At 40.8% G+C, this 12,638-nt stretch overlaps 1 non-coding gene across 1 annotated transcript; it reads right to left on the minus strand.

Annotated features, from left to right (window-relative positions):
• Positions 1 to 11,918: 11,918 nt before the first annotated feature.
• On the minus strand, positions 11,919 to 11,991 carry TRNAE-UUC. Its single transcript has one exon. It is a non-coding gene; the product is annotated as a tRNA-Glu (tRNA).
• Between the last annotated feature and the right edge of the window lie 647 nt (positions 11,992 to 12,638).

The raw sequence follows: 12,638 nt of genomic DNA on the forward strand, positions 1-12,638 counted from the left end.
AAAAGAGAATTGCAAAGTACTATACCAACAGATGGAGAAGGAAATGGCAACCCATTCCAGCATTCTTGTCTGGGAAATCCCATGGACAGAGGAACCTGGTGGGCTACAGTCCATGGAGTTGGAAGAGCTGGACACGATTGAATGACTAAATCACCGCCATGCAGACATAAACCACCTCCACCGTGCAGACAGAAGCAGCTGTCAAAGTAGAAAGATTAATCGCATGGGATCTGCTGTGAGACTATTTGGGTTTAAATTCTGGTGCTCCTCACTTACTATACAACCTTGGCCAAGTTCTGTAACTTGTCTATGCCTTAGCTTCCTTGTCTATAAAATGAATTTTAGTAACATTATTTATCTTTTTCTTTATTTTTTTTACTGAAGTATAGTTGATTTACACTGTTGTGCTAATTTCTGCTGTTCAGCAAAATGACTCAGTTATACACGTATATACATTCTTTTTTCATATTCTTTTCCATTATGGTCTATCCCAGGAGATTGGATATGGTTTCCTATGCTATACAGTAGGACCTTGCTGTTTATCCATCTAAATGTAATAGTTTGCCTCTACCAACCCCAAACTCTCATTCCATCCCTCTCCCTCACCCTCTCTGCTTTGGCAACCACAAATCTGTTCTCTGTGTCTGTGAGTCTGCTTCTGTTTTGTAGATAAGTTCATTTGTGCTACATTTTAGATTCCACATATAAGCAATATCACATGGCATTTGTCTTTCTCTTTCTGATTTACTTCACATAGTATGATAATCTCTAGTTGTATCCATGTTGCTGCAAATGGCATTATTTCATTCTTTTTTTTTATCGCTGAGTAGAATTCCGTTGTATATACGTACCACACCTTTTTTATCCATTTATCTGCCAATGGATATTTAGGTCATTTCCATGTCTTGGCTATTGTGAGTAGAGCTGCTGTGAATATAGGGGTGCATGTATCTTTTTACATTATAGTTTTGTCCAGGTTTATGCTTAGGAATGGGATTGCTGGATCTTACAGTAATTCTGTTTTCTATAGAACTTCCATTCTGTTTTCCATAGTGGCTGCACCAACTTACTTTCCCACCAATGGTGTAGGAGGATTCCCTTTTCTTCACACACTCTCTAGTATTTGTTATTTGTAGACTTTTTAATGATGGCCATTCTGACTGGTATGAGGTAGACAATATTACCTATCATAGGTGATATAAAGATGAGTACAAAGGTGAAATTGTTAACATGGTTTATGTGAAATACTTAGACATATAGGACAATTCGAATCTATCTGGGTAGCCTAGGTTTTTATTTGCTAAATCTAGCAACCCTGGATGTTAGGGAAGAGCGCTTGAGGCGTGAAGGAGAAAGCTGACTTTGGGGAGTATCACAGAGTTCAGTGTGGCCTAGCATAATGGGGCGGGAGAAGGCAATGGCAACCCACTCCAGTACTCTTGCCTGGAAAATCCCATGGACGGAGGGGCCTGGTGGGCTGCAGTCCATGGGGTTGCTAGGAGTCAGACACGACTGAGTGACTTCACTTTATTTTTTCACTTTCATGCATTGGAGAAGGAAATGGCAACCCACTCCAGTATTCTTGCCTGGAGAATCCCAGGGACTGGGGAGGCTGGTGGGCTGCCGTCTATGGGGTCGCACAGAGTCAGACACAACTGAAGCGACTTAGCAGCAGCAGCAGCAGCACCATAATGGGGTGGCAGAGGTAGATGTGCATTTGTATTTCATGTGGGGGTGACATGTGGAGGACAAAAGCATGAAGCGAAGCTGAAAAAGAGGTGGAATCCAGGTTTTTTAAGCCTCATATTTTATACTATGGAATTTGTACTTTAACCTGCTGTCATTAGAGAAGCATTGAGAGATTCAAGCAAAGCAGTGAAGTAACAAGAAGAGATGATTGCATTATGAGACTAATGTGCTGCCCATTGCACCAAGAAGGTACTCAGATTATTGTATTAAAAGGTCTTTCTGGAGGCAGAAGGGGTTGAAGCCAAGAAGCTGGGGGCAGGCTGACCAGCAGCTGCAGTCTAGGCAAGCAGTCTGGGTAAGAGGATGGAGGCTTAATGGAAACAGTGGAGACTTCCCTGGTGATCCAGTGGTTAAGAATCTGCTTTGCATTGCAGGGGATGTGGGTTCGATCCCTGATCAGGGAACTAGCATCCCACAGGCTGTGGTGTAACCAAGCCAATGTGGCAACTACTGATCCTGAATGATCTGGAGCCTGTGTCCGTGTGCCACAAAAGATCCTGTGTGCCACAACCAAGACCCGGTACAGCCAAAGAAGTAAGTAAAGAAAAAGAAAAAGAAACAGTGGAAGAAGAGGAGCACCCAGACTTAGTTACGCTCAGGAGCCCACCTGGCAGAACTTGAGAGCCCTTGGATCTGTTGGTGGTAAGGGAGATGGAAATGTCGCCGGGGATTCTGAGCCCAGAGCCTTGGCACTCAGATGTGCTGCCATATTAACCATGGTGAGGCATAGGCGAAAGAAGGGGTTTGGTGAGAGAGAGTGCCTTCCGTTTTGGGCATTCAGAGGTGGCATTTCCTGGAACAGAAGCAGGAGAAAGTTGGGGATTAGGGGTGGGAACCATCATTGTCCAATGTCGCTGAAGCCACAGGGTCCCTGAGATTCCCTCTGGGAGAGAAGAACCTGAGCTGAATATTTGAAGAACCAGAGAGGGACCTGGGAAGGTATCACTAAGTGAGGAAAGGCGTAACAAAAGGGGAGCCAGCTATGAAATTAGCCAGAGGTTAGGCTGAAAAGAGACCACTGGCTAGCTAGGGTGCTGCTGGTGATCTTGTGTGTGTCTGTTAGTTGCTCAGTCGTGTCTGACTCTTTGCGACCCCATGGACTGTAGCCCTCCAGGCTCTGTCCATGGGATTCTCCAGGCAAGAATACTGGAGTTTGGGTAACTGTTCCCTTCTCCAGCAAATCTTCCCAACCCAGGGACTGAACCCGGGTCTTCTGCATTGCAGGCAGGTTCCCAGTCTGAGCCACCAGGGATGCCCCCACTGGCGATCTTACAGAGAGCAATTTCAGCCTAGTGTTGCAAAGCAGAAGCCAGAAGGAAAGATAAATGCAAAATGCTTGGGGCCCAGAGATCATGCTTTTTTGAACAGAGAAGAGACTCAAAGGAGAGAGACGCTGAGTGATTAACAATGTGATTGTTCACAACTGACCGCAGCTGACAATTTCCTTAAACTCATTTTAGGTCATGTTCTGGAATGAGAGGCTGGTGCATGTTTAGCCAGTCTCTCCCCATTTTGTGACAAAATCAACTGATTCTGTTTCCCTCTTCTGAATATTCTTCTGAGAAAACAATTTTATGCATCTCTATAAATAATACATTTATATCCTAAGTCAGAAATTTTGATGTGAAAATTCTCAGCTTTTAATGAACTACTGAATTTTTCATGAGACTGTGCATTGTGGAAAACCTATTCAATAATACAAATCTTGAGTGATAAACACAAAATGTAGAGAATAAAATATAATTAAGGAGACAATTTTACCTCTCCTGTATGACAAACTGAATCCCTGAAGCATGACATGATTTCATTAAATAAAACCTCCTAACTCTGGTTCATTGTTGTAGCTCGGATTCATTCTACTGCCTTGCACAAGATAAATATTGGTCATCACCATTTGGTATTAATCACATGTTGCTTTGCATTTAAAATGAATAAGTTTTGTGTGGATGTGTTGATTCATTTTTGTGCATGTTTCTCTGGGAGGATCAAATAAAATTTCTGGATGTATTTTAAATAAGTCTCAGGGATGTAATGTATAGCATAGTCAGTAATGTGATAACTTTTGTGGTGACAGATGGTAATGAGACTTCTCATGCTGTCATTTTGTTGTGTAAAAACTATCAAATCACTATGTGGAACAATTGAATATATATAATATATTGTATATAATATTGTAAGTCAATTACACTTTAATTTAAAAATATAAATCAAGTGAATATGTTTAAATCTCACTCCAAATGAGGATGTTTCTTAAATGACTTTGCTTAAGACTCCATCACCAGATTTTTTTTCTATCCCTGAAGTCAGGATCTATAAATTATATTTCCTTGAACTCTGGATCTGGAATTTGGTAGGTCCAATAATGCTTATTGAATTATAGAGCAAATTACATTAACTATAAAATGGTAGCCCCCACATGTATATTTATGGCTAATACTAACTAAAAACTTCCTGTTGGTTTTTTGTGAATCCACTTTATCAGAATAAAGATGCTCCCTTTTGTTCCTAGGTCACCAAACTTAAAAAAAATTATGAATGATTGTTTGGAATTCCCTGGTGTCCAGTGGTCAGGACTTTGCGCTTTCACCACCAGGACCTGATTTCGATCCCTGACTGGGGAACCAAGATCCTGCAAGCCATGTGGTGTGGCCAAAAACACTGAATGATTGTTGAATTTTATTGTGACCTCTCTATAGATAATCATATATTTTCTCCTTTAATTTGTTAATATGGTAAATGACTTTAATTGTTCAACTAACACTAGATGATGCTGTGAAAGTGCAATATACCAGCAAATTTGGAAAACTCAGCAGTGGCCACAGGACTGGAAAAGGTCGGTTTTCAGTCCAATCCTAAAGAAAGACAATGCCAAAGAATGCTCAAACTACCGCATAATTGCACTCATCTCACACACTAGTAAAGTAATGCTCAAAATTCTCCAAGTCAGGCTTCAGCAATATGTGAACCATGAACTTCCAGATGTTCAAACTGGTTTTAGAAAAGGCAGAGGAACCAGAGATCAAATTGCCAACATCTGCTGGATCATCGATAAAGCAAGAGAGTTCCAGAAAAACATCTACTTCTGCTTTATTGACTATGCCAAAGCCTTTGACTGTGTGGACCACAATAAACTGTGGAAAATTCTGAAAGAGATGCAAATACCAGACCACCTGACCTGCCTCTTGAGAAACCTATATGCAGGTCAGGAAGCAACAGTTAGAACTGGACATGGAACAACAGACTGGTTCAAAATAGGAAAAGGAGTATGTCAAGGCTGTATATTGTCACCCTGCTTATTTAACTTCTATGCAGAGTACATCATAAGAAATGCTGGACTGGAAGAAGCACAAGCTGGAATCAAGATTTCTGGAAGAAATATCAATAACTTCAGATATGCAGATGACACCACCCTTATGGCAGAAAGTGAAAAGGAGCTAAAAAGCCTCTTGATGAAAGTGAAAGAGGAGAGTGAAAAGGTTGGCTTAAAGCTCAACATTCAGAAAACGAAGATCATGGCATCCGGTCCCATCACTTCATGGGAAGTAGATGGGGAAACAGTGGAAACAGTGTCAGACTTTATTTTTCTGGGCTCCAAAATCACTACAGATGGTGATTGCAGCCATGAAATTAAAAGACACTTACTCCTTGGAAGGAAAGTTATGACCAACCTAGATAGCATATTCAAAAGCAGAGACATTACTTTGCCAACAAAGGTCCGTCTAGTCAAGGCTATGGTTTTTCCTGTGGTCATGTATGGATGTGAGAGTTGGACTGTGAAGAAAGTTGAGCGCCAAAGAATTGATGCTTTTGAACTGTGGTGTTGGAGAAGACTCTTGAGAGTCCCTTGGACTGCAAGGAGATCCAACCAGTCCATTCTAAAGGAGATCAGTCCTGGGTGTTCATTGGAAGGACTGATGCTGAAGCTGAAACTCCAATACTTTGGCCACCTCATGTGAAGAGTTGACTCATTGAAAAAGATTCTGATGCTGGGAGGGATTGAGGGCAGGAGGAGAAGGGGACGACAGAGGATGAGATGGCTGGATGGCATCACTGACTCGATGGGCATGAGTTTGAGTAAACTTAGGGAGTTGGTAATGGACAGGGAGGCCTGGCGTGCTGTGATTCATGGGGTCACAAAGAGTCAGACACAACTGAACGACTGAACTGAACTGAAGCTAATTTTTACTCACATACCACAACTAACTTGGTCTTGAGAATCTTCTTGCTTTGTTTTGAATGAATTTTTTTTTTCAATGGTGAATTCAGTTTGCTAGTATTTTTAAACCAACTTTATTGAGAAATAATTTATGTAAAATACATCCATTTCAAGTATACAGTTTGAGGAGCTTTGATTAACTATATGCATTTGTGTGACCGATACTATAACCAAGATATAAAATATTTCCATTACCCACCCTCCTCACAAAGTTCTTTGTTTTCTTTTTGGTCGGTGTCCTTCAGTGCTCTGGCAATCCAATGGTCTGTTCTCTGTCATTATAAATGAGAGTTTCCTTTTCCAGGTCTCATATGAATGGAATTATATAGACTGTGCTGTTTCACCCAGTATAACGTTTTTGAGTCATCCATGATGAGTGTAACAGGAGTTCATTTCTTTTTTTTTTGATGAATAGTATTCCATCATAAAGATATATAGGCATACATTGTTTTATTACACTTCATTTTATTTATTTGTTTTTGCCTATGCTGGGTCTCCTTGCCTGCACATGGGCTTTCTTTAGTTGCAGCAAGCTGGGGCTATTCTTTGTTTGAGTTCACAGGCTTCTCCTTGCAGTGGCGTCTCTTGTCATAGAGCATGCGTTCTAGGCACGTGGGCTTCAGTAGCTGCAGCTTGTGGACTCTGTAGAGTACAGGCTTGGTAGTTGTGGTGCATGGGCTTAGTTGCCACGTGGCATGTAGGATCTCCTGGACCAGGCATTGAACCCATGTCTTCTACACTGGCAGGCAGATTCTTAACCACTGGACCATCAAGGACGTCCTTGCACTTCATTTTATTGAACTTTGCAGATACTGCATTTTTTTTTTACGAATTGAAGCTTTATAGCAACCCTCCTTTGGGCACTTCTATTGGTGCTGTTTTCCAACTGACTTTGTTCACTTTGTGTCTCTGTGTCACATTTTGGTAATTCTTAGAGTATTTCTAACTTTTCATTATGATTTATATTTGTTATGGTGATCTGTGATCAGTGGTCTTTGATGTTACTATTGGAATTGTTTTAGGGTACCATGAAGTATGCAATATAAGACAGCACACTTAATTGATAAGTGTTGTGTGTGTTTTGACTGTTCCACTGACCAGCTGTTCCTCATCTTTCTCCCTCTCCTCAGGCCTCCCTGTTCTCTGTGACACAACAACACTGAAATTAAGTCAATTAATAACCCTATAGGGTTTCCCTGGCGGCTTGGTGGTAAAGAATCTGCCTGCCAATCCAGGAGACACGTGTCAGATCCCTGGTCCCGGAAGATCTCACATGCCCCAGAGCAACTAGGCCTGTGCACCACAGCTTTTGAACCTGTGTTCTGGAGCTGGAGAGCCACACTACTGAAGCCCGAGTGCCCGAGAGCCAGTGTTCTGCAACAAGAGAAGTCACGGCAATGAGAAGCCTGCACATTGCGACTAGAGAGTACACTCTGATCACTGCAACTAGAGAAAAGCCCAGGTAACAACAAAGATCCAGCACAGCCAACAGAAATAAATAAATAAACCTATAAATAACCCTACAGTGCCCTCTAAGTGTTCCGGTGAAAGGAATCATTGCACGTCTCTCACTTTAAATCACAAGCTAAAAATGATTTAGTGAGGAAGGCATATTGAAAACCAAGATAGGCCAAAAGATGTGTGTTTTGTACCAGTCAAGTTGTGAATGCAAAGGAAAAGTTCTTGAAGGAAACTAAAAGTGCTATTCCAGTGAACACACGAATGTTGAGAAAGTGAAATAGCCTTATTACTGATATGGAGAAAAGTCTGAGCGGTCTGGATAGAGGGTCAAGTCAGCTACAACATTCTCCCAAGCCAAAGCCTAATCCAGAGCAAGAGCCTAACTCTCTTCATTTTGGTGAAGTGTGATTGAGGTAAGGAGGCTGCAGAAGAAGTTTGAAGATAGCAGAAGTTGATTCGTGAATTTTAAGGAAAGAAGCCATCTCTATGACATCAGAGGGCAAGGTGAAGCAGCAAGTGCTGATGTAGAAGCTATAGCGAGTTAACCAAAAGATCTAACTGGGATAACTCACAGAAGTGGCCACACTAAACAACAGATTTTCAACGTAGATGAAAAAAAAAAAAGCCTTAAACTGGAAGAAGAGGTCAGGTAGGACTTTCATGGCTATAGAGGAAAAGTCAGTGCCTGCCTTCAAAGCTTCAAAGGACAGGCTGACTCTGTTAGGGGCTAATGCAACTGGTGACTTTAAGGTGAAACCAATGCTCATGTACCATTATGAAAGTCCATAATCCTTAAGAATTATGTTCAGTCACCCTGCCTGTACTCTATATAAATGGAACAACAAAGCCTGGATGAGAGCACATCTGTATACAACATGGGTTTACTTGAATATTTTAAGCCAATTGTTGAGAACTAATATTCAGAAAAAAAGATTGCTTTCCAAATATTCCTGCATATTGGCAATGCACCTGGTCACCCAAGAGCGCTAATAGAATTTACAATGAAGTTAATGTTTTCATGCCATGTTATCATAACAAAACATCCATTCTTCAGCCCATGGATGGAGTAGTACTTTTGACTTTTAACTCCTATTTAAGAACTCTGTTTTTCAAAAAGCTATAGTTGCAGTAGATAGTGGGTGGATCTGGGCAAAGTAAATTGAAATCATCCTGGAAAGGATTCACCATTCTAGATACTATTAAGAATATTCATGAATATTCATGGGAAGAGGATATCAACATTAACAGGAGTTTGGAAGAAATTGGCTCCCACCCTCATGTATGACTTTGAGAGGTTCAAGACTTCAGGGGAGGAAGTAACTGCAGATGTGGCAGAAATGACAAGAGAATGAGAATTAGAAATGGAGATGTAACTGAATTGCTACACTCTCCTGAAAAAATTTAACAAATGAGAAGTTCCTTCTTGTGAATGAGCAAAGAAAATGGTTCTTGAGATGGAAGCTATTCTTGGTATGAAGTGAACATTTTGTGGCTTGCTTATGTCAGAAGAATTGTTGTGAGCTTTGTATCCATATCATCAGAGACATGGATGTTGGAGGGACAGCAGGCTGATCTCTTGAGTGCACAGTGACATTCCTTAACCAAGAAGAGTCTCTGTGATGTTCCTTTCTTTCTTTCTTTCTGTTCATACTGCACAACTTGAGGGATCTTAGTTCCCCCACCAGGGATTGAACCTGGGCCCTCTGCAGTGAAAGCAAGGACCTAACCACAGCATCTCCAGGGAATTCTCTAAATGATATTCCTTTAGCACTATATAACTGTTTAGTTCCTTATCAACCTTTTTCCTAATGCTTTTAACCTCCATTCAGTTCAGTTCAGTCGCTCAGTTGTGTCCGACTCTTTGTGACCCCATGAATCGCAGCACGCCAGGCCTCCCTGTCCATCACCATCTCCCAGAGTTCACTCAAACTCACGTCCATCGAGTCGTGATGCCATCCAGCCATCTCACCCTCTGTCGTCCCCTTCTCCTCCTGCCCCCAATACCTCCCAGCATCAGAGTCTTTTCCAATGAGTCAACTCTTCGCATGAGGTGGCCAAAGTACTGGAGTTTCAGCTTTAGCATCATTCCTTCCAAGGAACACCCAGGGCTGACCTTTAGAATGGACTGGTTGGATCAGTCAGCAGTTAATTCATTCATTTGTTGAAAAAAAAATAAAAAATTTTATTGAGGCTGTGAAATGAAGATTTTTTAATTAGTACTTTTATTCCTTCTGTATTTATTAGCTGGCTTTTTTTTTTCTATAAAATAGAGCCATTTGGCTCTACTGAAATATATTTTATACTAGAAAACCAGGGTAAATGTTTAATTCTTCCCCTTTACCAATTTTCACAGTAAGAATTTGGTTTAATAACTTCTTTAGATGGTGGTAAATGAGTTCCTCCTCCCTCCAGTTATATCTTTTTTAAATACACTGGAATTTTTGGTTTTAATATAGTCAATGTGTGCCATTAAACTATAATAATTACTTTTTGATTCCTATATTATCACTATTAGGCCCTTAAGATCCCCTTAGACTTACCTCTATGTCTTTTTGTTATGATTCCATTAATCTTTGAAAGTTTTCCTTGTTTCAAGCGCTACAAAAATGTGACAGGCTTACTTTGTATCCTTCCTGATTCCTTCCTTCCCTTTGTATCTTTCCTGGTTCCCCCTGGAACCAGGTGTTTCTCCAAGGAATCCTGATCTCTTTTCATGGGAAAGGGTTCTAGAGACCAAAATCAGGATATAAGTTGTTTTATTTTCTTGTTGGTTTAAGGGTGCATTTAAAAAATTAAAATATTTTCTACAGCACATTATAAAATTTCTTTTTATCAGGAGTGTTGTTCTGGGTACTAGTGTGCCATATTGCCAGAAATGAGAATTTCCTTACTGAATATCAGTTGTCAAGCATTTTATTACACAAATATTTAATTATCACATCGGTGAAGTATGGTAGGACTCTTATTATCATGCTCATTTTAAAGATGACAAAGTGAGACTGAAAGTAAGTGACGTACCTCAGGTACATGGCAGGGTGGCCTTTGGGACTAGGCGGTTGGACTTGGGAACATGGGCTTGTTACCACCATGCTAGGATGCTATTCAGCTGCTCAGAAGTGTTACTCACAGAGGACTTGGCAGGAAGTATCTTACATGGCATTAATTGCTTGGCAAGAATTTTTTTTTTTTGAGAAGCAAAACTTACAAAATAAGCAGAAACAGGTTAGAAGAAACAGATAAAGATGTTTCTGTAGAATTGGAAATTCATCCAAAATAGCCTTCTTCTCTCAGTATTGCCAACAGAGTTAACTCTCTGGTTATGGCACGTCAAACAATCCTCCTCTGGCTGCTCTCAAAAGTGAACCCACTTGACTCCAGAATGTCTTGTAATAAGAAAAAATGATATATTCAAAAGATTACATGTAAGTTTGATGTTAGTTCTCAAGCATAAAAATATAATGAATACTGTGTATCCTCCACCTAATTCAAGAATAGGATATTACCAAAAAGTTGTATCTGCTTTCCCCTACCTGAATCTCCTACCTCTCATCCTCAGGCCCACCATTTTAAATGGAATATGGCTTTAGTTCTAATGTGTATCTGTTTGGGTTTCCCAGGTGACGCTAGTGGTAAAGAACCATCTGCCAATGCAGGAGACATAAGACATGGGTTGGATCCCTGGGTCGGGAAGAACCCCTGGAGAAGGTCATGACAACACACTCCAGTATCCTTGCCTGGAGAATTGCATGCAGAGAGAAGCCTCAGAGCTACAGTCCATGGGGTCACAAAGAGTCAGACACAACTGAGGCGACTTAGCATGCACACGCGCCTGTATCTGTTTAAAAGCCCTATCGTTTGTCTTTGCTTGTTTTGTGCACTGTGTGAATGGCACATAGCCTTCTGTCACTTACCTCTCCCTTCTCAACATAATGTTTATTATTTATCCACAATATGTATAGCAGTGGTTCATTTCTCTGCCATTATCACGTTGCATTGTGTGGATATGCACAAGTTATTGATTTATTTTCCTGTTGGTGGCCACTTGGGTTGTTGCTAGTTTTTCATTGTTGTTGTTATTGCAGACACTGCTCTGATCTTATATATGCCTCTGGTATTCAAGTGCCAAGTGAAAACATTTCTTTGGGATGCAGAGTCAGAAATGCATTTACTGGGTTGGAGGGTATGTGAGAGTTCAACTTGTCAAGATGATGCCAAACAGTTTTCCAAAGTGGTTGTGCTATTTTACACCTTTACCAGCCATTGATCCACAGCTTGATCTCGTTAAACTTCTGAATTTTGCTAAACTCATAGGTATAGAATCACATCTTGTTGAAATCTTGGTTTGCTTTTTTGTCATTCTTAATGAAATGAGCTTATAGGCCATGAATTTTTCCTCTTCTATGAAAAGCCTGCTTCTTGCAATTTATTTTTCTATGACTATATATATATATATATTTTTTTTTGCCTTACTGCATGGCTTGCAGGATCTTAGTTCCCTGGTCAGGGATTGAACCTGGGCCCTCGGCAGTGAAAGTGTGGAGTCCTAACCACTGGACCACCAGGGAATTCCCCATGACTGCTTTTAATGGATGCATAATAATTCACCATATGGTTAAAATTGAATTTTAATATTTCTTTTACTATTTCTTCAATAGTTCATCATGATGAATTAAACTGACATGATAATCCTTTCTGTACATCCAAGGTATATCTTTCAAATAAGTTCTAAAAGTGGAGCAGGCTGAAGTGGCAGATATCCTCATTTTGAAAAGGATTTGGTACATGCTGACATTATGTTGTGAAATGGTGGCCATCTACATGGAGAGATTTTTCTTTTAAACCTGTGAAAAACCCTTTCAGCTTTATGGCTTTTGACAAAGTTGTTTTAAAACTGGAAAAGCTTGAAGGTACAGGGAAGTCCTGGGAAGTGCTGGAAGGGGGTGAAGCCGTGCTGAGGAAGGTAGGGAGCAAGCATGAGTCTGGAGGTGAGAGCGTGGCCCCATCAGACCTGGTCCGGCCAGAGGAGCAGAACCACTAGCAGAGGCAGACAGAGACTTGGCCCTGTCCAGTCAGGGGGACTAGTCGTGTGGTCTCTATAAGGCTGTTGTCTTTGGTCTGTCTGATTTGGGAGCTTGCAGGCTAGGGGACAGGCAGTCAGAAATTGAAGATAGATGGCAAGATGGGGAGAGTGTGGGAGGGCTGAGTCTCACAA

Source organism: Bos indicus x Bos taurus, chromosome 14 (genome assembly GCF_003369695.1).
Source record: "Bos indicus x Bos taurus breed Angus x Brahman F1 hybrid chromosome 14, Bos_hybrid_MaternalHap_v2.0, whole genome shotgun sequence".
NCBI lineage: Eukaryota > Metazoa > Chordata > Mammalia > Artiodactyla > Bovidae > Bos > Bos indicus x Bos taurus.